Source organism: Hylobates moloch, unplaced genomic scaffold (genome assembly GCF_009828535.3).
Source record: "Hylobates moloch isolate HMO894 unplaced genomic scaffold, HMol_V3 SCAFFOLD_14, whole genome shotgun sequence".
Classification (NCBI taxonomy): Eukaryota; Metazoa; Chordata; class Mammalia; order Primates; family Hylobatidae; genus Hylobates; species Hylobates moloch.
Genome location: NW_026652289.1, coordinates 7,297,293 through 7,323,610, shown reverse-complemented (window position 1 = coordinate 7,323,610; position 26,318 = coordinate 7,297,293). Strand labels below are relative to the sequence as shown.

The 26,318-nt window shown below is 39.1% G+C and overlaps 2 long non-coding RNA genes across 10 annotated transcripts in view; one reads left to right on the top strand and one right to left on the bottom strand.

Annotated features, from left to right (window-relative positions):
• The window catches only part of LOC131381159 (uncharacterized), a 45,883-nt gene that overhangs the window by 10,183 nt on the left and 9,382 nt on the right, over positions 1 to 26,318 (top strand). The window contains exons 5-8 of one of the 9 annotated variants that reach the window (XR_009209663.1): positions 8,086 to 8,174; positions 9,112 to 9,208; positions 20,522 to 20,632; positions 21,615 to 22,070. The exons of 1 other annotated variant lie outside the window; for it this stretch is intronic. This is a non-coding gene — a long non-coding RNA (uncharacterized LOC131381159). Of the gene's footprint in view, positions 1 to 1,932; positions 2,025 to 3,773; positions 3,855 to 8,085; positions 8,175 to 9,060; positions 9,209 to 11,301; positions 11,384 to 20,521; positions 20,633 to 21,614; positions 22,071 to 26,318 lie in introns of those variants that run through there. 7 more of the 9 variants (XR_009209661.1, XR_009209666.1, XR_009209662.1 and 4 more) reach the window with 7 other exon arrangements.
• LOC116482378 (uncharacterized) overlaps positions 9,028 to 26,318 on the bottom strand; it is a 61,977-nt gene continuing 44,686 nt past the window's right edge. The window contains exon 4 of the long non-coding RNA XR_004251851.1: positions 9,028 to 12,110. This is a non-coding gene — a long non-coding RNA (uncharacterized LOC116482378). The remainder of the gene's footprint in view (positions 12,111 to 26,318) is intronic.

Here is a 26,318-nt window from a genome sequence, read left to right as displayed (position 1 = left end):
AATAGCAAAAACAAAAACAAGCAAAAATAAATATAAATCAGTTAAAATGGGCAAAGAATCTGAATAAATATTTCTCAAAAAAGACATACGAGTGGCCAATGGGTATATGAAAAGATATTCAACATCACTAATCAGACAAATGCAAATTAAAATCACAATAAGACATTAATATCACTTCACATCTGTTAAAACAACTAGTATCAAAAAGATGAAAGATAACAGATGTTGGCAAGGCTGTGTAGAAAATGGAACCCTTGTACACTGTTGGTGGGGATGTAGATTAATACAGCCATTATGGAAAACAGTATGGAGATTTCTTAAGGAATTAAAAATAGAACTACCATATGATCCAGCAATTTAATTTCTGGGCATATATTTAAAGGAAATAAAACCGGTAGCTTGAAGAGATATCCATACTTTCATGTTCATTGCAGCATTATTCACAACAGCCAAGATATGGAATCAACTTAAGTATCCATTAATGGATGAATGGATAAAGAAAATACTATTCAACCTTTAAATTAGCCCTCATGCTAATTTATTTAGAAAAATTTATTTCTTATGGTTCTGGAGGCTTGGAAGTCCAAGGTCAAGGGGCTGCATCTGGTGAGGGCCTTTTTGCTACTCATCCCATGGCAGAAGGCAGACGGGCAAGATAGCTTGAGAGAGCAAGAGTGTGCGGGCTCTTTAAAAGAAGTAAATTCTGTCATTTGTGACAACATGGCTGAAGCTGGAGGGCATTAGGCTAAGTGAAATAAGCCAGACACGGAAAGATAAATACTGCATAATCTCACTTATATGTGGAATCTAAAAAAGTAGGGCTCATAGAAACAAGGAACAGAATGGTGGCTACCAGAGGGTAGAGGTTGGAGGATTGAGGAGATGGTGGTCAATGGACACAAAATTCCACTTAAACAGGAGGAATAATTTCAAGAGATCTATTATACATAATGAGACTACAGTTAATAATAATATACTATACACTGGAAAATTTCTAGAAGGGCAGAGTTTTAAGTGTTCTCACTCCAAAAAAAGTATATGAGGTAAGGCATATGTTAAAAAGCTTGATTTAGCCATTCCAAAATGTACACAAATATCAAAACATCATGTTGTACAACATAAATATGTACAGTTTTTACTTTTCAATTTGAAAAAAAAGAAAAATGAAGAAAGAAACCTTCTTGTTGGATTGAGCTCTCTATCATCAACAGGGATGGAGAGGTTTTAGGGAAAGAGAAAATATCACCTCTCTCACTGTAAGAAACAGATTTTATTATTACGAACCTAGAACACTGCGTTTTCTCTTTGTTGTTGGAAAATTTCTGATGACACCTTTAAAAAATTTATCTGAGATTTGTCTCTGGGTAAGTTAAATCTTCATTAAGTGATCACAGAAAGTAAAAGTTTGGGAAACTTTACCAGGAGCGTTTGGGGGAAGCAAACCCTGCGCAGCCCTTGGTGGGTTTCCTTTGTTCTTGCGATAGCACTTCCCTCTTGAGTGTGCCTCGGGGCCCCTCAGTTGGCCCTGGGACATCTGCTCACTTTGGGACTCTCTCTGAACATCACTGGGGGAAGGAAGCACTCGGCTTGGGACAGGGCTGGGCGCTGCCCCTCACTGGACGAAGACAAGGTTGTCACCTCATCAAGGAGAGGTGCAAAAAGCTTAGGGGCTTGGATTTCTAGATTTCAGTGCCAACTGTTCCACTTACTGGCTTTATCCTTGGGGAATTTATCTACTCTGTGACCCTCAGTTTTTTTCATCTTAATTATTAATACCTACCTCATAATGTGACTATGAGGATTCACTTAATAATATATGGAAAACCATAGAATAGTGCACAGCATCTAGGAAGTGCCACAGCCCCCTTCAGCAGCTAGCAAAACCTGCAGACCACTTTTCAGAGTGATATTATTATTTTTATTTTTTTCTAGGTCTGTTGAGTTATAATTGAAAAAATAAAAATGGAATACAGATGTACAACATGAAGCTCTGATGCATATATCCACTGTTAAATGATGACCACAATCAAGCTAATTAATGTTATCTATCACTTCACATAGTTCAACCTTTTTTTGTGGTGAGAATACTGAAGATCTACTCTGTTAGCAATTTTCAAGTCTAAAATACATTATTATTAACACAGTCACTGTGCCATATGTTAGCTCTGAGGACCTTATTCATTTTATACCTAAAAGTCTGTACCCTTTAACCAACATCTCCTAATTTCCCACTCTCATCCCTACTGCCACCTCTGGTAACCAGCCTTCTGCTCTGTTTCTGAGTCCAGCCTTCTCAGATTCCACATATGAGTGAGATCATGCCGTGCAGTGTTTGTTTTCCCGTGTCTGGCTTGCTTTCACTTAGCATAATGTCCTCCAGGTCACCCATGTTGTTGCAAATGGCAGAATCTTCTTGTTAAAGACTGAATAACATCCCTGTGCGTGTGTGTGTGTGTGTGAGTGTATCACATTTTCTTTATCCATTCATCCATCAATGGACACTAAGCACTAAGGTTGATTCCGTATCCTGGCTATTGTGAATAATGCTGCAATAAACACATGAGTCCAGATACCTCTTCAAGATACTGATTTCATTTCCTTTAAATATGTGCCCAGAAGTGGGATTGCTGGATCATATGGTAGTTCTATTTTTAGTATCTTGAGGAATTTCCATACTGTTTTTCATAATGATTGTAGCAATCTACATTCCCATCAACAGTGTACAAGGGTTCCATTTTCTACATAGCCTTACCAACATTTGTTATCACTTATCTTTTTGATAATAGATATTCTAGCAGGTGTGAGGTGACATCTCATTGTGGTTTTAATTTGTATTTTCCTGATGATTAGTGGTGTAGAGCATCTTTTCATATACCTGTTGGTAATTCATATATCTTCCTTTGAGAAATATTTATTCAGATCTTTTGCCCATTGTTAGCTGAGTTATATGTGAGTTGGTTTTGGTTTGTTGTTGTTTTTTGTTTTTGCTATTGAGTTTAGTTCCTTGTATATTTTGGATATTAAGTCCTTCTCAGCTGTATGGTTAATAGATATATTCTTGCATTCTGTAAGTTGTCTCTTCACTCTGTTGATTGCTTGCTTTACTGTGTGAAAGCTTTTTTAGTTTGATGTAATTGTGTTTGTCTATTTTTGCTTTTGTTGCTTGTACTTTTAGTGTCATATCCAAAAAGTTATTGCCCAGACCAATGTCATCACCCATGTTTTCTTCTAGGAATTTTAAAGTTTCAAGTCTTATGTCTATGTCTTTAATCCATTTTGAGTTAATTTTTTGTAGGGTTTAAGATAAGAATCCAATTTTATGTCGATTTTTTGTATGTGGATATCCAATTTCCCCAACACCATTTGTTGAAAATTCTATCCTTTCTTCGTTGTGTATTCTTAACATCAGAATAATATTTTTAAATACATAAAATTCAGAAGATGACAAAGGAAGCCAATTATATTGAAATGCATAAGAGTTATAATTCTGAAAGAGTAATATATGTGCCTCTTTGTAAACACATCATATATCAAACTGCAGTGACAGTTCTAACAACTATTGCAATTTCAAAGTCATGTTGAGTAGGAGGAGTACTTTGAGATTCTGAAACAAATGTTCTTGTGCTATGAAATATCCAGGATTTTGATTGGTGATGATATCCCAGGTCTTGTTAATGCTGCTGTAATCTGTTGCTTCCATTCCCTAGTTGAATAAAATGCTTGATATCTGTTGGAAATTAGTAAAAATAAAAATGTATTTTTTTCCATCCAAGTTCATTCTCAGACCCTGAAGAGTCACTTCTCTGGATTCTGCAGCAAAGTTCCCAGCTGGGGCAGCAAGATTTAGGCAATTGAAAAGAACATACACCTTGTTCTCAGTGGCAAACCACATGGAAAGCTTTAAATGTCAGAGAAGAATTCTGCCATTTTGCTGACTTTTTTGTAGTTCTCCTAAGAAACAAGTGTTAAGTGACAAGCTTTTCAGAGGAGATAATTTTCTCCCAAGTGGTCTTTTTATTTACCTGAATATTAAGTTCAAAGGTACTCTAGTCTCTGAAAGGAAACCTGTGGGTGGAGTGTTTTTTAAAATGTCAATTCCAAACGAAGCTGAAGGGCACAGCCTCAAGAAGGTTCTGTGTTCACCAGTGCACAGGGACCTGCCAGCCCTTTATTGCCATTGTCTACATAACATTTTTCAAGTTCTCTGAGTTGTGAGGCTGTCAGTATGGAGACTCCTATTTTTTCTGCTATTAAATTTTTTTTTCCTCCAACTTTTTTTTTCTTTTTCTTTTCTTTTGAGATACAGTCTCGCTCTGTCACCCAGGATGCTGGAATGCAATGCAGCCTTGAACTCCCAGGCTCAAACAATCCTCCTGCCTCAGCCTCCCAAGTAGCTGGGACTACAGTCATGCACTGTGGTGTGGTTTGTCTCTGTGTCCCCACCCAAATCTCATGTTGCATTGTAATTCCCAATGTTAGCGGAAGGGCCTGGTGGGAGGTGATTGGATCATGGGGACAGATTTCTCCATTGCTATTTTCGAGACAGTGAGTGAGTTCTCATGAGATCTGATGGTTTAAAAGTGTGTGGCACTTCCCCCCCGCCCCCTGCCACCTTGTGAGGAATGTCCCTGCTTCTCCTTCACCTTCTGTCATGATTGTAAGTTTCCTGAAGCCTCTCAGTCATCTCTCCTGTACAGCCTATGGAACTGTGAGTTAATTAAACCTCTTTTCTTCATAAATTACCCAGTCTCAGGAGTTCTTCACAGCAGTGATGATGAATACACACCACCACACCCAGCTAATTTTTCTTTATTTTTTTAGTAGAGATGTGGTCTCACTATGTTGCCCAGGCTGGTCTCAAACTTCTGGGCTCAAGTGACCCGCCTACCTCAGCCTCCCAAAGTGCTGGTATTACAGGCATGAGCCGCCGCACCCAGCCCTCCTCCAACTGCTGCTGGTTGGTATCATAGGCTCTCACTGGGTGTCCACCTAACATGTCCCTTCAGGAAGGCTGGTGTCCTGACATTCAGTAGCGGAGGCCTGGTGTTGAGCCCACCCTGCATTTCTGCCCCCTTCTCTGGCTTTCTGGGGATGCCCTCCTCAACCTGAAAATGACTTCCAACTCCTCAGCACAGGGGTGGGCACGTGACCCAAGCAGGTCCAGGATTCCATAAGATCCCAAGCACAAAGAATCCTGTTATCCTGGGGCTCCAGTGGCCATCTTATTCCTTTTGGAGAACTAACCTATTGCAGAGAAAGTAGTAGAGCTAACAGAAAGAGAGAGAATCCTGATAGCATCTGTGACTCTGGATCCAGCTATCCATAAAGCCCCATACCCTAATCTGGTCAATTACCCAAGTCAATGAGTCCTCTTAGAAGCTTAAGCCAGTTTGATCTGAGTTTCCGCCACTTTCAGGAGGAAGAATCTTATTGGTATATTTTATAATAATCCTGCTGATATGCAAACTGTCTTCAATAGAATGCTCTGTCCAGAGTCACAGTGGAGTCCATTGGAACAAATAAGGTCAGACAGCTCACAGCTACAACTGGGCTCATGCCTTCCAAGTATCAAAGTCATAACAAACTTCCTCTGTGTGAGTCCACAAGGCGTTCTTCCTCTGGGGGGATCACTCCCTTTCCATTGTTCTGACACTCTCTCTGTGGGGCTGTAGAGGAGTGCGTGGCTTTTGCCTTACTTCCAAGCCTTCTCAGGTAACACAGCAGGGATAAAGAGTTGAAGTCTCAGCCTTGGCCATGGCCCATCAGGCCCACTGCAGTCTTCTCCTGGGAGAAGATCCAGAGCCTCGGGCTCCGGGCTCCGGGCTCCCATATGCGGGGAGAACCTCCAACCCCAGAAATTGGAAGGAGCTACCACTCCCTAGGAGACATCTTCCCTTGAGCTTTTTCAAGGGCTGAACAAATAGATCCCATACTTGTTCACTGAATCCATGGGCCTCAGCACATCAGAGAGAGGAGAAGAAATTGACCCAGAGTGTAACCCACCCCCATCTTCGGGCCCCACCAAGAATTGTCAGTGATGCCAGAGGAAGAGGCACCTAATTCAACAGATCAATGGAGACTCACGTCACCCACAATCACCACTTCTCTGCCATTTCATCCCACACCGGTACCTGATCATCAACCGTTGCAAACACTCATTGCTGTAATTGTATCATTAGTTTCAATCACAGCCAATTTGGGGCTAGCATGTGAATATCCTTTTCTGTTCCCACTGCTGATGAAATTTCGGAATTATAAGGTGAATGAAACATGTAATTTCAGACATCAAACAGAATCTTTAAGTTGAAATAAAATCTCTACTTAGTCTAGCACCATTGTATTCTCTGTATGGGATGAAGGCAGCTCTTACCCCATCTATTAAGATTTATTATTAAAATTGCCTGGGAATTTAAAAAATACATTTTTTCCCTTGGCAAAGTTAGCGCCAAGCTATCTCAGTTAATTCTCTGGAGGAGAAAAAGGGGAACAGTGGTTGTGAAATTTGAGACTTGCAAGAGTGCCCAGGACTGCCTAGGCATAGACTAGACCGTTCCACCTAAATACTCCCATAGAAAATGCCCTAGGTGAAGTCTCCAGGTGTAGTTTTCAGAGCAAAGCCCTCACCCAGTTCTTCAGGTTCCATAATACATTAGTGACCACACTAAATCTTAAAGTCCTTGCCATCAGTTGACATAAAAGTCCAGTGAGAACTCTTTCCTTACCAGTGAAGGCTAAGCCCCAAGAAAGCTGTGTGAGCTGTTGTATGTTGAGTCAGGCTCCAGCCAGTCTTCTACCCATTGCTAGAATAACAAATCAAGTCCCCTCCTTCAACTTGGACTCATGTGATCTTCACCCTCCTTGAAAGACAACCCTGTCCTAACCCCCTCCAGAGCTGCCACATCCCTGGTCCCCAAACAATCAAGTGAGGAGGGAAGGCTGCTGGCCACCCACCGGGCCCTGAAAGTACAGCGTGTTGACTCAGGAATAATCCAAGCCTATGGCGGGAGGAACAGGACTTTATGGAAGCTGGGAGAGCCCTGGAGACTGAAGAAGGAGTCACCATGGCAACCAGCTCTCCAGCTTTCATTCTTCTCCCCATCACTTGATCCAGACATTCTCCTTCCAGAACATAAGGCCTGACATCCATCCACTTCCTATCATGTGGTCACAGGCAGATCTCTCTACCCACTGGCAAAGAGTGGGCTGATGGAAATGAGCATTGGGTGCATGGTGCTTGGGCTGGGTCTCATAGTTATCGCTCCAAAATCCATGGCCTTTTCGGAACCTCAGAATGGGACCTTATTTGGAAAAAGGGTCTTTACAGATGTAACGAGTTAGTATAACATCATTCTGAATCAAAGTGGGCCCTAAATCCAATGACTGGTGTCCTCTATAAGGAAAGAAAACAGAGACACAGAGACACACAGGGAAGAAGCCATGTGAAGGCCAATGCAGAGGTTGGAGGGATGCAGCTACAAGCCAAGGAATGCCAAGGACTACAGCAACCACCAGGAGCTTGGAAGAGGCACAGAAGCTACCAGAAGGAGCCAATCCTGCCGACTCCTGGGTTTCACACTTTTGATCTCCAGAACCATCAAAGAAGACATTTCTGGTGTTTTAAGCCAAGCTGTTTGTGGTGCTTACTAAGCCAGCCACAGGAAACGCACACAGGGCCACATGAACACTTCAAAACACAGCCATTGCAAAACTTCAAACCTGGAATCTAATTAGCCTGAACCAGCCATTAAAAGAAAAAGTTATGTATGCCTGATAACCATTCTCCATATTTTTAAGGAGACAGAACCAATAAGAAAAAGAACATAGATAAATTAATTCCCCCGTTAGATATTTATTTTATAAGTAACCTTCCAGGGAATTCCCTGGTATGAACAAATGCATGCATTATGAACCCATCCAATGACATTGAGTTCACTGCTGGAATCTGGGCAAAACACTGCAAGTTCCTGGGTGAAAACAGGTCCAATTGTGTTTGGTTTGCTCTAAGGCAGCTACAGGGAGGCACTGCTCTGCCACAAGACAGGAGGGAGGAAAGCTGGGGAAATCAGATAGGTTTCCTTGTTGCAGGTGTGTTCAAAGGAGGGTTGGAGCATCTTCCACTGACTTCACCTCTATGAAGCTCCTCTCCTCTCTTCGTAGTGAGAACAGAGATGGCTGTAAGTCAAACACACCTGGAAAAGACATTCGTGGACCAGACCATCCATGCATTGTGTTAACTGACCACTTAAGGCGAGCAGCGTTACAGGCCTGTAGTGGTGGAGGCAGGAGCTACAGGGACATTTCTGATGTGGCTCCAGCCCTCCACGATGGTAAGATCCAGTTGAACCCAGAATCCCAGCACGTGTGGACCAGTCAGGAGGCAACTGACTGAGAGCGGTAGAGGACCCAAATTTCCTCGGAGGAAGTATTTACTTCGTTGAGAAAACCCAGAGGGCAGCTCCAATCCCACATCCCTGGCATCCTGTGGTTTATGGGCGTGGGGCCACTTGCCTGTTGCGTGATGCGTGATCCCCAGTATTTGCTCTGCAAGGCCAGGCATGGGCTCACCGAGAAACGACCTCTCCTTTGTGTTATCCTCCTCCTGGACAATCCATGGGACAGGCCGGCCCTTTGGAGGGCGCTTCCTCCTGTCCATCCCTCACTGTGGAAGAAAGAAGGCTCTGGATTGCCTGCCCCCTAGCCACCTGACATGAGTTGGGCACAGGGAGTGGCATTAGCCTGAGACATTAATCCCCTCTGGTAGATGTCCCAACAAACATGCACCAATCAGAGACAGGGGCAGGGCACCAGGGGAAACTGTAGTCTCCTTTGCTTTGAATCGGTTATTATGGAGGACTTTATCACAAACACAAAATTACATTCCCAAATATTCATTCTTTTCAACACAAAGCTTAAAAGGTATTGCAGTTTGAATTGTAGTTGAGACATGACTCTGTAGTACCCACAGTACATAAGGTTCAAGCCCAAAATGATCCACAGTCTCTTTCTTCTTTAATATTTTCTCTTTTTCACTGAGATGTAACACTGTACCTTCTATTGTAGGTGCTCCAATCTCAGGTACACCATTCAATAATGTCTTACGTATGTCTACAGCCATGCAACTGCCTCCCAAAGCAACATCTCACATTTCCAGGCCCCAGCAGACTTCCTGATGTTCCTCCTCTTTCAGTACAAACCTCCGGTCCTACAGGTAACTGCTATTACAGCTTCTAGTACCATGTGTTATTGAGCTTCATATAGATTGGAATTGTACAGTGTGGGCTCCTTGAGATCTGCTTCCTTCTGCTTAACGTTATGTCTGTGAAACATCTTTGCATGGGGCAACAGTTTATTTTTTTCATTGCTATGTACTATTCCATCGAATGCATATGCCCCAATTTATTTAGTTCATCCTAAAGTGGATGGGTATGTGTTGTTTTCTGTTTGGGACTATGATACATAAAGGTGCTAGGACCTTTCTCACACATGTCTCTTGGTGGCCACAGCCCTTGTTTCTTTTGAGAACATGCCCAGGAGTTTCTGGGGCATGGAAATATGTATGTTTAACTGTAGTAGACACTGCCAAACTGTTTTCCAAAATTGAACCAATTTACACCTCAACCATCAGTGTGTGAGAGCTCTCGCTGTTGCCCACCATTGCCAACACTTGTTGTTGTCAGTCCTTTTAATTTTAGCCTTTCTAATGGGTGCATAATGGTATCTTACTGTGGGTATAATTTGCATTCTCCTCTTAGCTGTAATACTGGGCATCTTCTTATGTGCTATTGGCCACTTGTATTTTCCTCTATTATGGGGGTCTCTGTGAATCACTCTATAAAGGGCCTGATAGTTAATATCTCTGGCTTTGGAGGTCATATGGTCTTGTCCCCACTACTCAACTATGCTGTTGTCAAGCAAAAGCAACCATGGGCAATGTGTGAATGAATGGGATTGGCTGTGTTCCAACACAGCTTACTTATAAAAACAGGCTGGGGTGGGAGGTGGATTTTGCTGGTGAGGCTTTAATTTGGTGACCCCTGCTATATTGTAATGTGCCTGCCCAAGACTTCTGCCCATTTTTAAATTAGGTTGTCTTTTTAATTTATTCATACAAGTTCTTTGTAAGTTCTAAATTCCAGTTTTATATTCTTAATCATTTATCACGTTTTGAAAATTAAAAAAAAACATAGTTATTATGTTGCACCATTCCTATAGCTTTTGCCCTGCGTTTCTACCATAGTCCCCTAAGAGATGAGATCACTCTTGTGACAAGAGCTTCCTGCTGTTACCCAACAGAGCTGTCTGCTGCCATCTTTGCCCCAGCATGACAGTGTGGCAGCCCAGCCCAGAGCACTGTGGCTCTGCTTGTAGCCTTGGGGAGTCCCACTGCCTAGGCCAGGCTGGGTGAAAATATCCTGACTTCTTGGAATGGACACAGTTTTCAAAAGGAGCATAAATTTAGTCTGCCAATTCATGTATATGCCATGATGGTCAAAATTGAGGGATCTGGGCAAAGATTCCTTTTCCATTCTTAGCCAAATGCTTTCTAGGTTGGGCATCAGTTGATGGTGCAATTGAGAGGAAATTGCCCAATTATTTTGTTGCTTCACTAACAAAATGCTTGCTGTCTTTGCATTGTAAAATCTTTTTTTCATTTATAAGCTCCCCAAGGGAGCAAAAGCCATGCACAGTGGTGTGCCAGGAGCCTTCATGATTCTTTTGCCTGTTATCTTATTTGAGCAAATATTAGTATCTCATTTTGCAGCCAGGAAACTGAGGGTCAGAGTAGTTACATGAGTTGATCGAGATCAAGAGATTAAATAATTGACCAAGCCAGAAATGTTTTACTCCAAAGTCCATGATCTTCCCCATGGGCCCATACTGTGGTTTCCCTTTCATATAAAGATGGGGCTGGAAGGGCCATTATTGAATATCTGGTCAAGTTCCCTCATTTGATGGATGAACATTGAGATCCAGAAGGAGTCAACCAACTCATCACCCAAGGTTCCCCCAACAAGTTAGCAGCAAAGCTTGGATGAGAACCCAGATTTCTAAGTTTAAAGTCTTCCTCACATCTTCCTTTATTTAAATAATTTTGACTTTACTACATCAACCATAATACAAGCTACATAAAAACAGCAATTTGTTTTGTCTAAGACTATACCTAGTGTCTGTAATAGCATTGAGCAATTGAGATGTTCCATTTGTTGAATAAATGGATCATAAGACAATAAGTAGTAGGTGGTTCGATTACATCCTGCAAAGAAGTTTTGATGCTCTTCCTACTTTTCACTCCCTCTTAAGTCTTCATTCAAGACAAAGAAGCTCATTGGATGCCCAACATCAGCCAAGACCAAAGGCCAAAAGGAAATGCACGACATCAGGCCTTTTTTTCTTGTTCAGTAATAAAATCTGTAGCAATACAATAATTTGTTTCCTTTACAGATACTTTAATCACAAAGAAACATATCAAAATATGGTAAATTCTGTTTGTTCATCCAAGTTATCCAATTGGCTTTAGAATGCCAATTATCCTTACTTTCAATTGTATTCATTTCCAAATATACAGCTGCTTAGAAATGTAGGGACACTATTCTCAGCCCTTAAATGTGGAATTTATCAACCCCATATTGTTTATTTTTGTGCAATTAGCAACATCACTTCTGGGAAAAAAAAAAAGGACTTTTGGGACCGATAAATGTATTTGTGACATTTTCCTCTAAATATCTTGCTTCTTTATGCATCCTCTCATTTTGTACTGAGCTTGGTCTATGGGAAGTTTGGGTAAACAGATCTCTTATGAGTAATTAGTGTCCAATTAAGCCAAGGTTTCATGTCTGTGTGAGTCAAGCCTCTTTTTCCAACCTCTGGGAAGACTTAAGTAGGTCAGGTCTCTGTTTACAAAGCAAGCCCCACTGCTGTTGACTATCCAGGGGATTTTACAAGTTATTCCCAGTAGCTGGACAACTAGATAAAGCTACTCAAAAAATTTGTATAGGCCTTTGCTGCTAGTGCAAGGGGCAACATTGACCATCCAGTGATCTAGGTCCTTCCTTTCTGCATTTGTCCTGTGGGAGTTTCCACAGACTGTTACATCACCAAGAAACTTCATCCTGAAACAAAAGGAAGGTCACAACCCTGATCTCATGGTCAAAAGATCATGACACTATCCTTCCCATCATAAGCCCTGTTTCAAATGACTCAACTTGAATGGCAGCCGCTCTACTGGCAATCTTTTGTGCATAATTTATTTTTTCCAACTTTGTATTCCAAAAATTTTCAAATATACAAAAAAGATAAAAGATGAATACGAGGAACATTTGTATACTCACCACTTAGATTCAACAATCATCGACATTTGCCTGAACCATTTGACAGTGAGCTGCACTTTAAATATTTTTGCATCTATCGCCTGAGAATAAAAACATTCTCTCCGATACAAAGTAACACTGTAACAAAGAATTATTTCATTTAAGTTATCAAAGTAGTCAAAATGAAGTTGTTCATAATATTTTCTTATTATCCTCTTAAAGTCTATAGGACCTGTAGTGATGTGTCACTTTCATTCCTGATGTGGGAATTTGCGTCTTCGCTCTTTTTTTCTGCATAAGTCTAATTAGAGGTTTATTAATTTTATTAATTTTTCCCCAAAGAACCTGCTGTGGGTTTCATTCATTTTTTTAGTTTTGGTAAATTTAATTCATGTCTGCTTTTACGTTTATTATTTCCTTTTTCCTATTTTTGGATTTAATTTGCTTCTTTCTATCATCTTGAAGTGGAAGTTTCGATCTGTTTTTAGCCATATCTTACCTATTTTAATATGCTGCACTTTTGTTCTTAGTTAGTTCAAAATATTTTTAATCCTCCTTGTTATTTCTGCTTTGACCCATGGGATATTTAGAAATACGTTGTTTAATTTCCACATATTTGGGGACTTTCCAGATTCTTCTGTTGTTGACTTCTTATTAAATTCTATTATAGGCAGAACATAAACTTTTTATGATTTCAATCCTTTTAAGTTTGTTGAGGCTTGGTCTTTGGCTCAGCACATGGTCTATTTTGGCAAATGTTCCATGTGCACTGGAAAAGAGTGAACATTCTGTTGCTATTATATGGACATATTTACATCAATTAGTCAAGTTGGTAAATAGTATTATTCACTATTCAGTAAATAGTGTTGCTGAGTTTCTGTTTACTTCTTCTATAAGTTATTAGGAAAAGAATGCAGAAATTTCCACCTATAATTGTTGATTTACCCATTCTTCCCAGTTCATCAGTTTTTGCTTCTTTTATTGTGTGCATACACATTTAAGATTGTTATATCTTTGTGATGCATTGACCCTTTGTCAGTATAAAATGTCCTCTTCATCCCTGCTAATAACTATTTTTCTGATTTTTGTTTTCTCTGATGTTAATACAGCCAGTCTTACTTTATTTTGATTATTTGCATGAAATATCTATTTCTATGTTTTACCTATTTTTGTCATCACATGTGAAGTGAATTTCTTGGATAAAGAAAATGTGGTACATACACACCATGGAATACCATACATCCATAAAAAAAGAATGAAATAATGATCTTTGCAGCAACATGGATGCAGCTGGAGGCCATTATTATAAGCAAATTAATTCAGAAACAGAAAATAAATATTGCATATTCTCACTTATAAGTGGGAGCTAAACCTCAGATACATATGAACATAAAGACGGGGACAAGAGATACTGGGAACTCCAAAAGGAGGGAAGACAGGAGGGTGGCAAGGGCTGAAAAACTTTTTATTGGTACTATGTTCACTGTTTGGATGATGGGATCAATAGAAGCCTAAGCCTCAGCATCACATGATATAACTAACCTTGCAATAAACCTGCAACAAACCTTGTAACAAACACATACCCCTGGAATCTAAAATTTAAATTTAAAAATTTAAATAATAATAATAATAAAGTAAGTTTCTTGCAGATCACACACAGCTTTGGCTTTCATTTTTAACAAGCTCTGTCTTTTGATTGGGGTGACATGTTATGTAATTATCAACATGGTTGAATTTAAATCTACCATCTTCCTTTTTTTTCTATTTGTCTCATCCCTTTTTTATTTCTTTTCCCCTAAATTTCCACTTTCTTTTGGAATATATTTTTTCTACTTCATTTATAGATACTATTGGCTGATAAGCTATACTCTTTTATTATTTTAAGTAGTTCTTCTAAGATTTACAATATTCAAATTTAACTTTTCACAGTCCATATAGATATAATATTATGCTACTTCATGTATAATGTACAATTCTTAGGACATTATATTTCTATTTTTGCCTGCTATCTTTTGTGCTATTATTGTCATACATTTTATTTCTCACCTTATTTTAACTGCAAAATACATTTCTACTCTTTTTGCCTTCAATATTACATTATTTAAGGCAAATAATGGGCCAGGCATGGTGGCTCACGCCTGTAACCCCAGCACTTTGGGAGGCCAAGTGGGCAGATCTCTTGAGATCAGGAGTTTGAGATCAGCCTGGCCAACACAGTGAAACCCCAACTCTCCTAAAAATACAAAACTTAGCCTGGCATGGTGGCACATGCCTGTGGTCCCAGATCTCCAGAGGCTGAGGCAGGAGAACCGCTTGAACCCAGGAGGCAGAGGCTGCAGTGAGCCGAGATCACATCACTGCACTCCAGCCTGGGTGACAGAGCAAGACTCTGTCCCCCCAAAAAAAAAAAAGAAAAAAAATTCAATTATCTTTTAAGAAAATGTTTAAATGAGGCAAAAAACCCTTTATATTTACTCACATATTTATCAATATCAGCCCTTTCCATTCTTGTGTATACATCCAAGTTTCTATGTGACGTAGGTTTTATATTCCTGTGATTTAAAGGACTTGATTTAAATTTATTGTAGTGTAGGTCTGCTGGAAGTGAATTCTTGTAGCTTGTATTTGTCTGAAAAATATTTTATTTGACTTCCATATTCAAAGAATTATTTTTCATGAATATATAATTATAGGTTGACAGGATTTATTGCCTATCTATCTATTGCTCTTTAAAGTATTCTGGTCTGCATAGCTTCTGACAAGAAGTCTGCAGTCATTCTTACTGTTCCTCTGTACATATATCTATTTTCCCTCTCTGCTTTTAAGAATATTTCTACCACTTGTTTTTAGCTATTTAATATAATGCTTTATTATGGGGTGGGTGTGGGGGGTGTATGTGTGTGTTTATTCTATTTTGGGTTTGTTGTGCTTCTTGGATCTCCAGGGCTATAATTTTCATCCGATTTGGAGACATTTCAGACATTATTTCTTCAAATGTTTTTGTCTTTTCTCTTTTAGGAATTTCAATTACCATTACGTTAGATGACTTTCTATTTTTCCATAGATCTCTGTAGCGCCATTCAATTTTTCTTAGTCATTTTTCTCTCTATGCTTCATTTTGGATAAATCCCATTGCTATATCTACAAGTTCATTGATCTTAAAAGAAACCAGAATATTTCACCCCAAAATGTGGCTGAGCTAAAGAAGCAGTCTCAACGTCTCTTTGACCCCTTCTTCTATCTCTCAATCTTCTGTCTCTCCCAAAAGGATGAAGCTGCTCTCCAAATTTCCCTTATCTACCTAGAAACTGGACCTACCAAAGAGGAACACACTTTTCTTCCCTAAAATTTCATTAACCAGAGAAGATTAAAACTCATATCAAAAGAAAGAGACTGAAAATTAAACAACAGATGAACTCATCCCAAACCGTTGTCTGCTCTCTGTCCTCTCCAATTTCCAAAGACTATTATTTACTAGCCATTGTCTGAGTATGAGGCTCATTCATTTTCCCCTGAAAATCACTTACTATCCCTCAAACCATCCATATTTCCCCCATCTTCCCTTCTGCTATGAAGAAGAGTATATATGCATCCATACCCCATTGGGTAGTCATTTTCCTGCAATTCCCCTATGCTATGCACATTAAAATAAAGTTTGTATGCCTTTTTTGTCTTATTAGTCTGCTTTTCTCTGTTGATTTTCAGCAAACAGTCAGAGGATGAAGAGGGAAATGTTCCCCCTTTACTCTTACATATTTGGTGCTGTGAGCAGCACATCCAAAACTGCTCTGCTTTTCTGGAAGCCACAACCAAAGAAACTCAGGACCTGAGAGGCTAATATAAAAGTAAGAAATTGTTACCAGACTCCTAGTCTCTCTCTGTGGAATCTGGTTGAGCAGATGGTAAAAATTACTGTTTGTCTATTTTTCCTTTTTACATTTAAGATTAATGGGAGAAAAGCATTTGTATGACTATTGTTAGGTGTAGTGACTCTGGTGTATTTTTGGTATGAATATTCATATTGTCTGATCCATTTATGCCCAGAAATAGTCTTTGCTTTTTCTTTATCTTTGTCTTCCTGTGTCATTTTGTCATAAAGAGGGGTACCATAGGGTAGAACATAGGCCTAAAACATAAGCCTGTTGTTCAAGCCAGCTTCAACAGACCGGTGAGTTTTACAGTTCTCAGCACACCTCCAGCATCTATTTAGACAAATTGTGCGGTGGGTCTCCAAAATAAAAACGGAATGAGGTTGCCCTCTCTTCTTGTTTTATGTCCTTGAAAGCTTGCCTTGTGACCAAGTGGGAGCATTTCTCTTTTTGGTCTCTGCTATCTAGGGTGTGTGATTTTCAGATCATGTCTGGTGGCCAGTCTGAAAGGACTGGGACACACAAGATGCATAAAATTTTAAGCAGCGTACTCTGTTGCTAAGATGCTATGCTCTCAGGATGGTTTGTCTTAATAAGGAGCCTCATCCACAAGGGGCTTTGTTGTCTCAATCTTTGTTGCCTGGTTAGTGCTGGGCAAATCCAATCCCAGAAGTTGGTGGATCTATAACTGGTGGTACGGCCGAGTGTCCATGTGTCCATGTGCTTGTGTGGAGAACAGAGACATCATTCACACAAATACCATCCTTAATCACCTGCAGCAACAAAAATCTTTTGCTATCTTAGCCTATTTCTGGGAGTAAATTTTTGAGGATCATGGAGGCTGCATCTTCTATGCCTCCTGATCTTCCTGTAAAGAGGCTTATTAGATTGAGTCGCTATTACAATAAGTACACCATTGGAAATTCTAATCATCAATGGCCAGATAATAGTTTTTTGAATTAGAAAGACTTCTACGTTTGAACACAAAATTTGAAGATCTCTTGCCCTAAGCAGTTGCCTTATTTGTATTGATGAGAGAACCAAATTAAAAGAAAGACACATAATATTGGGAAGGCTAGTCTTAAAAATTATTCTGACAAAATTGAAAAGCAAAAATTTGACCTAAAACGAAAGTTAAAATTCTTTGAACACTCAAACTGCCAACTTTGAATTTCCAGGGGGATTTGTAAAAAAGTCACTCCAGCCTATGGTCTGGTGTTTAAGATTCTGTGCATTTACCACTGTGGTCTGGGTTTGATTTAGTTCTCTGGTCAGGGAATCAGCCCCTTGAAAATATAAATCCTTTAACTCGGGGGAAACATTTACAAAAATTAGTTTGAATTATTCGTTTTGAATTTATATTTGTATGACTCAATATTTGAGGTACCCATTTGTTTGTATTCTTTCTTCTCACATAGACAACTTTTCATTTTCTGTTGTCTAACTGACTGTCGCTTTTAATTTTCCATCTATGGGGCACACAGATTGCTGGGCCATTGTGTGTAGATGGCCAGCTGAGAAGTTAGGTCTCTAGAAAAATATGACCAGACAGAGATGTGGGCTGTACTTCATTTGTGACTGGTGACACTTTCCTTGCTTTAAGCTGTCACTGGGAGGGGTCTAGATCTTGGAAGGGTTGCAACTTTTGCTTCTCTTTTGGAGACTCGGGTTAAACCCATAAAGGGCTTCTTGGTTTTAACCCATAAAGGGCTTCTTGGTTTTATTCTCATGTATGCCTATTTGTTTTGGTTTTGAGTAATTTACTTAGGAATACTTCTGGTTTAAAACTCTATTTTGAGAGTGTGATAGCAACTTTTTTTTCTGTTTATCTTGCATCCTCTACTGGATCAGAGAGATGTATCTCCCACCACCACTGGGAACCAAAGCCCTTCTTAGGTGGCAAAAGAGAGGTGCTGCTCCCACCACCACCGCCAATGCTCCCCTCCTCAGTCTCTCAGCTCTCACAAAAGGCTGGCTGCTCACATAACGGAAAGTTTGCTGCTTGTATGTTTTTTTTTTTTAAAAAAAATTTACAGAGCTCTATGGTTGAAAGTCAGTTTAATTAAAAGCTAATCTTCTTCTCTCTTCTCTTTTAAATTCTATTTCTCCTATGGAAACTTCTTAGTCAACAAGACCCCTTTTTTTTGAACCCCTGCTAACTAGAACTTCATTGACCTTTTGGGCAACTTAAGATTCTCCCAAACTGACTCCTCTAAGACTTGGTCCATTTACTTCTTCTCCTCTTTCCTTTTGGCACCTTCAATCTTTCATCCAGTTAATCCCCTCCCTCCTTCATTTGGTAATCAGTTGATAAAAATTGCTAAAAGGAAGCAACAGCACTCTGGCCACCACAAAGATCTAAAGGAAACTTTTAGCAATGCTGAGAACCTGAGCGGAACACAGAAAAGGCACTATTGACCCCCTCTTTTGGGGTCCTCTGTCTTCCTCATGAGCCTCAAAAGTCATAATCAGCTTCTTCTCAGATCTAAAGGTCTGCTCTCTTTTGCACTGAATTCCTGTATCTCTTTGATTTTTAGATACATATCATGTATGCATGTGGTGCTGTATGTTGTATCTACATGTATGTAGATTATTATACCTGTGTTTCTATATTGTCTACATAATACCAAATTGATTTTAAAATAAACATTCCTAAATTAAGTAGATAAGCTCAAATGCTTTTCAAGTTTACATGACTGTAATAAATCTTTGGTAAATAAAGCTAATTTTTAAATTGTTGGTAAAATAAAATGGAAATGCCTTCAGAATTGTCATTATTAATGCAGACGTTTTTGCCTGGGTCTACTGGTCAGATTTATGCTGTCTCTTATAGACATTTTAAGGTTACAAAATTGTTGCTTCTGTGATATTTTTAATACTTGCTTGATTTGTCTGTGAGGTAAAACTGTGCTGTGGGCTGGCTGCTGGGTTCCCCCTAATCTTACATACATCTTACTGTGAGCTTATATCTTTCGTTTTGAGCTTCTGGATTCTGGGCTCTGGACAGGTGGCTATGGTGAGGCCTGGGGACATGTGGGTCTACAGTGCCTAAGCCACCAGCCGCAGGGCAGAGCCAAGCCCAATATGGCCCCATCTTCCCTGGCCCAGCTATACCTTCTGGCCATGCTCAGTGGGGTTGGATCCTCTAGACATTGTCTTCAAAAGTCTATCCTCCGTCCTGGGCTCTGCATCTGATATGTAAGTCTAGGACCCAGATGGGCCCTGCCCTTCAGAGCTTTCCTGGATACCCAGGATGGCTGTGGGAGGGACATTGCAGGGGGTATCTGCGTCCAGTATCTCAAAGGCCTTGGTAGGATAAACTCCTTGCTGACACAGGATGAGCCTCGTGTTGCCTTTTAAAAAATAGACCAGACATAATGGCTCACACCTGTAATCCCAAGACTTTGAGAGGCCAAGGCAGGAGGATCTTTTGAGCCCAGGAGTTCAAGATCATTCCTAGACAACATGGTGAGACACCATCTCTACAGAAAATTCAAAAATTAGCTGAGTGAGTAAAAAGAAAAATATTAGCTGAATGTGATGGTGTGCACCTGTAGTTCCAGCTACTTGGGATGCTGAGATGGAAAGATCACTTCACCCTTGGAATCAAGGCTGCAGTGAGCCATGATCATGCCACTGCACTCCAGTCTGGGTGACAGAGTGAGACCCTGTCTAAAAAAAAAATGAAATAAAATAAATAATAAATTAAAATTAAAAATCACTTAAATGACTAGCTTTATTTTTTATGAGCAATTCAAATATAATTGTTAAGAATGAGTAAATCAGGTAAATGTAAATGCAATAAACAAGAATAAAAGTTGTCATCATTTCAAAAACCTTTTTAGTAAGTTAAAAGGTTTTTAGAAAACTTTGAGACCATACCATTCATTGGACTGGTTAAAATTCCAGAACTCTAATGAAAAAAAAATAGACTCATAAAATTGCTAACCTAACATCAAGCAGAACAAGGATTAATTACATAGAGCTGAAATGATGAAGGACTGAAATAATTTTTATGATTCTTTTGTTTGAAACATTGCTTATCCTTTTCAAGTTTTATTTTCCAGAGTTAAAAAAACTGTTTTCTCTTAAGCTATCTATAGCTTTACAGTAAAAGCTCTAGACAAAGTATATTTCTGTGAAAAAAGTTGAAACACTTACCTTTCTCTCTACCTGATCCCTTCAGAATTCAGAAATTCTTCATGAGTATTCTTACTTTATGGCAATACAATTATTTCATAGGTTCAGTAAGAACTCATTCTCTTTTATAACAAGACACAACTGGAAACACTGGTTATTTTACCAAGGCTCTGACTGAAATGCAATATTTTTGGATATGATCAGATTGCTTTGAGGGACTGAAGTTGACTTTTGTGGAGCCAATAAAATGTCCCTTGGAGAGACTGGCCTTGTACCTTGTCTACATTGTTCCCTTACAAGCTTCCTGATTTTGTGGTGAGTAATGAATGTCACCTTATGACAGGCCCATGAACCTCAAGTTGTTTGAGGGACCTTGAGAAAAGAGGTATTCACCCATTTATGCAGGTATTACAGACACAGTCTGAGAGTGAGTCAGATTTTTGGCTTGACTTCTTAACATAGCTAGGAAGCCAAGGGGCTTTTTAAAAAGTCTAATCTGGGATTCTTTATGAAAATATCCCAGCAAAGCCAACTTAGAACAAGCCTATAGGGTCATTCATCATTCTTACTAAACTTTTGTAAATAATCAGGTCAAAGACTAAACTTAAACAAAACAGTCTAATTATGATTATCCTTGGTCGAAATGGGAGGATTAGAGAGAAAAAAATTATGTCATAGAAAAAAACCTCACATATGCCTGTTATTAGATTCTAGCCTTGTCCATTGTTTCTGAGCTTTGTATCTGGACTGAATCACACATTTTTATTTTCCTCCAATATCTGGCTGAGACACTCAGACTAATGTTTCCAATTTTTCTTCCACCCTTCTGACTTGGAATTATTAGAAACTAAAACTGCCTTTTTCCTGAGGCTGAAACTAGTCAACTTGGCTTTGAAGAAATATTATTGCAACAGCTTATATTTGGACAAACTTTCTACACGCAAAATGCAGACTACAAAAAATCTGTCAGATTGCCACTAATCTTCTCAACTGACTGCCCTCCAGACTCTAAAGAAACTAGTTTATAAATTGTTTCACCCATTAACATTTGTTTTTTGTTTCTGTTTCCATAAAAGCCCTCTTATTAAAGCTCTATTTGCCTACATCATCTATAGAGACCTAGCTTTGAGAATCTATCTACAATGCCACCTTTTAAAATGAAACACACTTGTTTAATTGGACTGGCCAATTTCCAGAAATAAGGACTAGTTTAATTGGATTTTTAAAAGTGCTTAGATTTGTTCTTTTTTTATGTATTTATTCTCATCATAATCTATGTTCTTTTCTCCCTTTACAGATCCCTTGCCACTGGATTACTAACCCGATTTCTCTCTCCATAGCTACCAATCCTACTTTAATATGTGAAACCTTTTGAAAATAAAGTTTCAAACAGGAGACTAAAAAATCAGTATTTCACCCCCAAAATATTGCTGATCTAAAGAAGCAGCTCAAGATCTAACTCCTTCCCCCATCTCTCAGTCCTCTGTCCTCCCCAAAGCATAGGATGAAGCTGTTCTCTAAAATTCCCTTATCTATCTAGAAGCCGGACCTACCAAAGAGGAACACAATTGCCTGCCTTGAAATTTTATTAACCAGAGAAGATTAAAATTCATATCACAGAGGAAGAATCCCAAACCATTTCTTCTTTCTGCCCCATTCAATTTCCAAAGAAAATTACTTACTAACCATTGTCGGAGCATTAGGCCCATTTATTTCCACCTAAAAATCATTTATTATCCCTCAGATTGCCACATTTCCCCCATATTCCCTTCCCCTGTGAAGAAGGGGCTATAAGTATCTGTACCCCATTGAGTTATTGGGCAATCATTCTCCTGCAATTCCCCTGTGCTATGCACATTAAAATAAAGTTTGTATGCCTTTTTCTCCTACTAATCTGCCTTTTGTCAGTTGATTTTCAGTGAACTTTCAGTGAACCTATACTTTTTTCTTCTGCGATATTGAATTTACTCATATTACTTCCACTAATTTTTTAATTTCATCTATTGTATTTTTCATCACTTGAAGTTGCATTTGGTTCTTTCAAATTTATTCAATTCTGTCCTCACTATGTTTTTATTTTCTTTTAAGTACATAAATGTATTTATAATACCTGTTGTAGGGTCCTTGTCTGCTAATTCCATAATCTCTCTGTATTAGTCCATTCTCACACTGCTATAAGGACATACCCAAGACTGGGTAATTTATAAAGGAAAGAGGTTTAATTGACTCACAGTTCAGCATAGCTGGGGTAGCCTCAGGAAACTTACAACCATAGCAGAAGGGGAAGCAAACATCCTTCTTCACATGACGGCAGGGAGAAGAAGAATGAGAGCCAAGTAAAGGGGGTAGCCCCTTCTAAAACCTTCAGCTCTCGTGAGAATTTACTCACTATCATGAAAACAGGATGGGGAAACCACCCCCATGGGTCAATTATCTCCACCTGGTCCCTCCCACAACACATGGGGATTATGTGAACTACCAGATGAGATTTGGGTGGGGACACAGCCAAACCATATCACTCTGTCCTTTCTGATTTGCTTCTAATGGTTAATATTTCTCCTAGTTATTACTCACATTTTCCTTTTGCTTCTTGTAGTTTTTAGCAGGATACTATAAATGGTATGTTTTGGGGTTTGCGTTTTGCCATTTCCCTTTATAGAGTGGTGGGCTTTGTTGTGAAAAACATCCAAGTCATTTGAAGATTAGACTGATCCCTTGGAGACCTGTTTTTTTTTTTTTTTTTTAAGCTTTTCTAGGGTAGATCTAGAATAACGTTGCTTCACCAATAATTTGGTCCTATCAGTACTGCGTGACTGCCCCGGGGCACTCAGTAACCACTCCAGGGTATTGCTGAGGACTCTCCACTCTGACAAGCCAGACCATAAACATCTGCCTTCCTTGTGTGATGGCCTTTCAGTCAGCTCACAGCTCACTGGTCATGCTTTGCCTATCTTTGTTGACATTCACTCTACACAGAAACAGCCTAAAACTCAGCAAACACTCATGAAGACCCTCTGCAAATTTCTGCAGTGGTTTCTCTGGGTAGTTCTCTCCACTTTGGAAATCATCTTTACAATGTCTTATAGCTTCGCCCTCCTTGAACTCTGATTTCTATCCTTTCAACTCCAAGGCCACTGGGCCCCATTTGGGTTGCTGCTTCTGTGACCATGGTCTGAAAAACGCCTCCAGGTAGAAAGGTGTTTATCTGTTGTTAGGGATCACAGTACTGTGCTATCTATTGTCCAAGATCTGAACACAGTTGTCTAATCTATTTTGTCCTGTTTTGAAGCTTTTTGTAGTAAAAGAAGTTCAGGTATTGCTGTTTCCTCATGGCCTGAGGTGAAGTCCTCCTTGTTTTGTTCACTTCCTTTGTTTGCATAATTATTTCTCCCTTATCATTTGTTTATATTTGTGTTTTCTCCCTTTTTTTCCTAAATAGGTTTGTCTGCTTTGTTGTTTTTTTAATGAACTAAATTTGAATATATTATATCTACTGTTTTTTAAGTTTCTAACTCATTAATTGTTGCTTTCATCTATTATCTCCTTTCTTCTGATTTTTTTTTGAGTTTGCTTCCTAAAATCTGTTGAGTTTGAAACTCTTATATATTCTGTTTTTAAATTTTTTTTAATTTTTACTGAGGCTAGGACTATACTTCATATAATGAGTGTACCATGAATAAATATGTGTCAAGTGAACAATCCTCTTGGTGACATTCAAATAGGAATCTCATGCATTACTTTTTTAAATAACAGCTTTATTGAAGTTTAACTCACCTATCACAAAATTCACCTTTTTAAGGTTTACAATTCAGTGGTTTTTAATGTACTCACAGAGTTATACAACCTCACCACTCTCTCATTTTAGAACATTTTTGTCACCCTAAAAAGAAAAACTGCACCCATCAGCAGTCTTTCCCCATCTTACCCTCAGTTCCTGGCAACTACTGATCTGTTTTATGTCCCAATGGACTTGCCTTTTATGGACATGCAATAGGAATGGGATTATACAATTTGTGACATTTTGTGACTGGTTCCTTTCATGTAATGTACTGTTTTCAAGAGTCATCCATGTTTAGTATGTATCAGTACTGCCTTCCTTTTTATGGTGAATGATGTACCATATTTGTTTATCTTTTATCAGTTGATGCATATTTGGGCTTTTTGACTCTTTGGTTATTATGAATAATGCTGCTTTGAACATTTGTGTAGATGTTTTTGCATCAACATATGTTTTCAGTACTCATGGGGCCGAACTGCTGGGTCACATGGTAACTTTAACTTTTTGAGGAATTGCCAAACTTGTTTCCAAAACAACTGCATAATTTAAATTCCCACCAACAATGAATGGGGAGTCCAGTTTCTCCACATCTTTGTCAACACTTTTTTTTTTTTTAGTTTAACCATCCTAGTGGTGTGACGTGTATCACATTCAGGTTTTGATTTGCATTTCTCAAAAGACTAATGGTGGGCATCTTTCCAATGTGCTATTGACTATTTGTATATCTTACATTTTATCTTACATTTTCAATTCTTACATCTAGACTTCTGTAAGAGGCCTATGATCCATTTTTTTTATGATCCATTTTGAGTTAAGTTTTATGTATGCTATAAGGTAAGGCCCCAACTTCATTCTTTTGTATGTAGATATCGAATTGTTCCAGCACCATTTGTTGAAAAGCCATGCAGCATTTTTGTCAAAGAAAAAAGTCTCTAACATATAAATGGCTATAATTTTATGAAATCATAGGACATTGCCTTTAGAATTCTACTTAGAAGTAATTTATTTCAAATGTCCTCAAACAGGTCAGCTAATTTACCGAGAGCATCGATTCTGCCCCCAGCTCATGCCCCCAGGATCTATACCAACCTAGAAACTGTGCAGCTGGTCCTCTACTGTGTTGATGATCAGAATTCCCTTCTCCTTTTTCTCCCCACATATTTTTATTTCCACCTTGATACTAAAACTCTCAGAAAACTAGTAGATGTGCAGGGATCAGGGGAGTGATGTGGTGTGAAAGGTTTAGGGAGAAATTGTTAGTAACATTTCATTTGAGAAAATAAATTTCTTTTAGGGAAGATGAAGGCAAGAGGAGCCCTAGAGTAAGCAAGAAGGGATTGGTGATTTTTTTTTATATCATTCTTTGGCACAGAGTTCTAGGAAATCAGCGGTGTGATAGGAGACCCATTCCTGTATAGCAAAGCTACCATGGATGAAGGCCTTCTAGACCTGCGATTGTAGGAGTTCTATCCATCACTAAACTTTAGAGCAGCAGATTTTTCACTGACTCCACTGCCATTCCTGCTTGATTCTAGTGAGGCTTCTGATATAACAATGATAGAAAACTAAAAAGCCCACTTACCAGAGCCAGGATTTTGTATGTGGATGAGATTCTTCCAAGCAGATGTCCACATATGAGACTAGGAGGGTTTGAGCAATGGGAGGCAGTGGCCAGGCTCAGGGACACTGGAGGTCTTTGCAAGCAATAGACACGTTGGTTCTCCTGGGGCAGTTCTAGAAGAGTTTCCAGAGTCTGGTTCCTAGAAACTTAGGTATGGAGCAGTACGTGGTGGCAACCATGGTGTTTCCACTAGAAGAGCTCCATGTAAGATGGGGCATTTCCCTTGATTGCCATTGTTTCTAAGTGTGTAGCAATCAAATCTTATTCCCTGGGTCCTGGTGAAGTTCTGTAAGATTCATCATATCATCTGATAAATCATTTTCTTCTCAGAGTAACTAGAGTGCATTCTGTTGTCTGCCACTATGAGCCATAACCAGTGACCTCCTTAACAAAGATAGGGAAGTTAACACATTCTTATGCAGGCCATCATCAAGGCTAGATAAATGTTTCTTCTAAGAGTAAATCTAAAAGGAAAATATCAATATGTGCCAATGGGAATAAAATATTTTTTTAAAACTGAAAGAAAAACAACCCCAACAACTCAGAAGTGGGTGGAGAGACTTTTGAAGATGATTTACTGCACAAACCAGAAATAAATAATT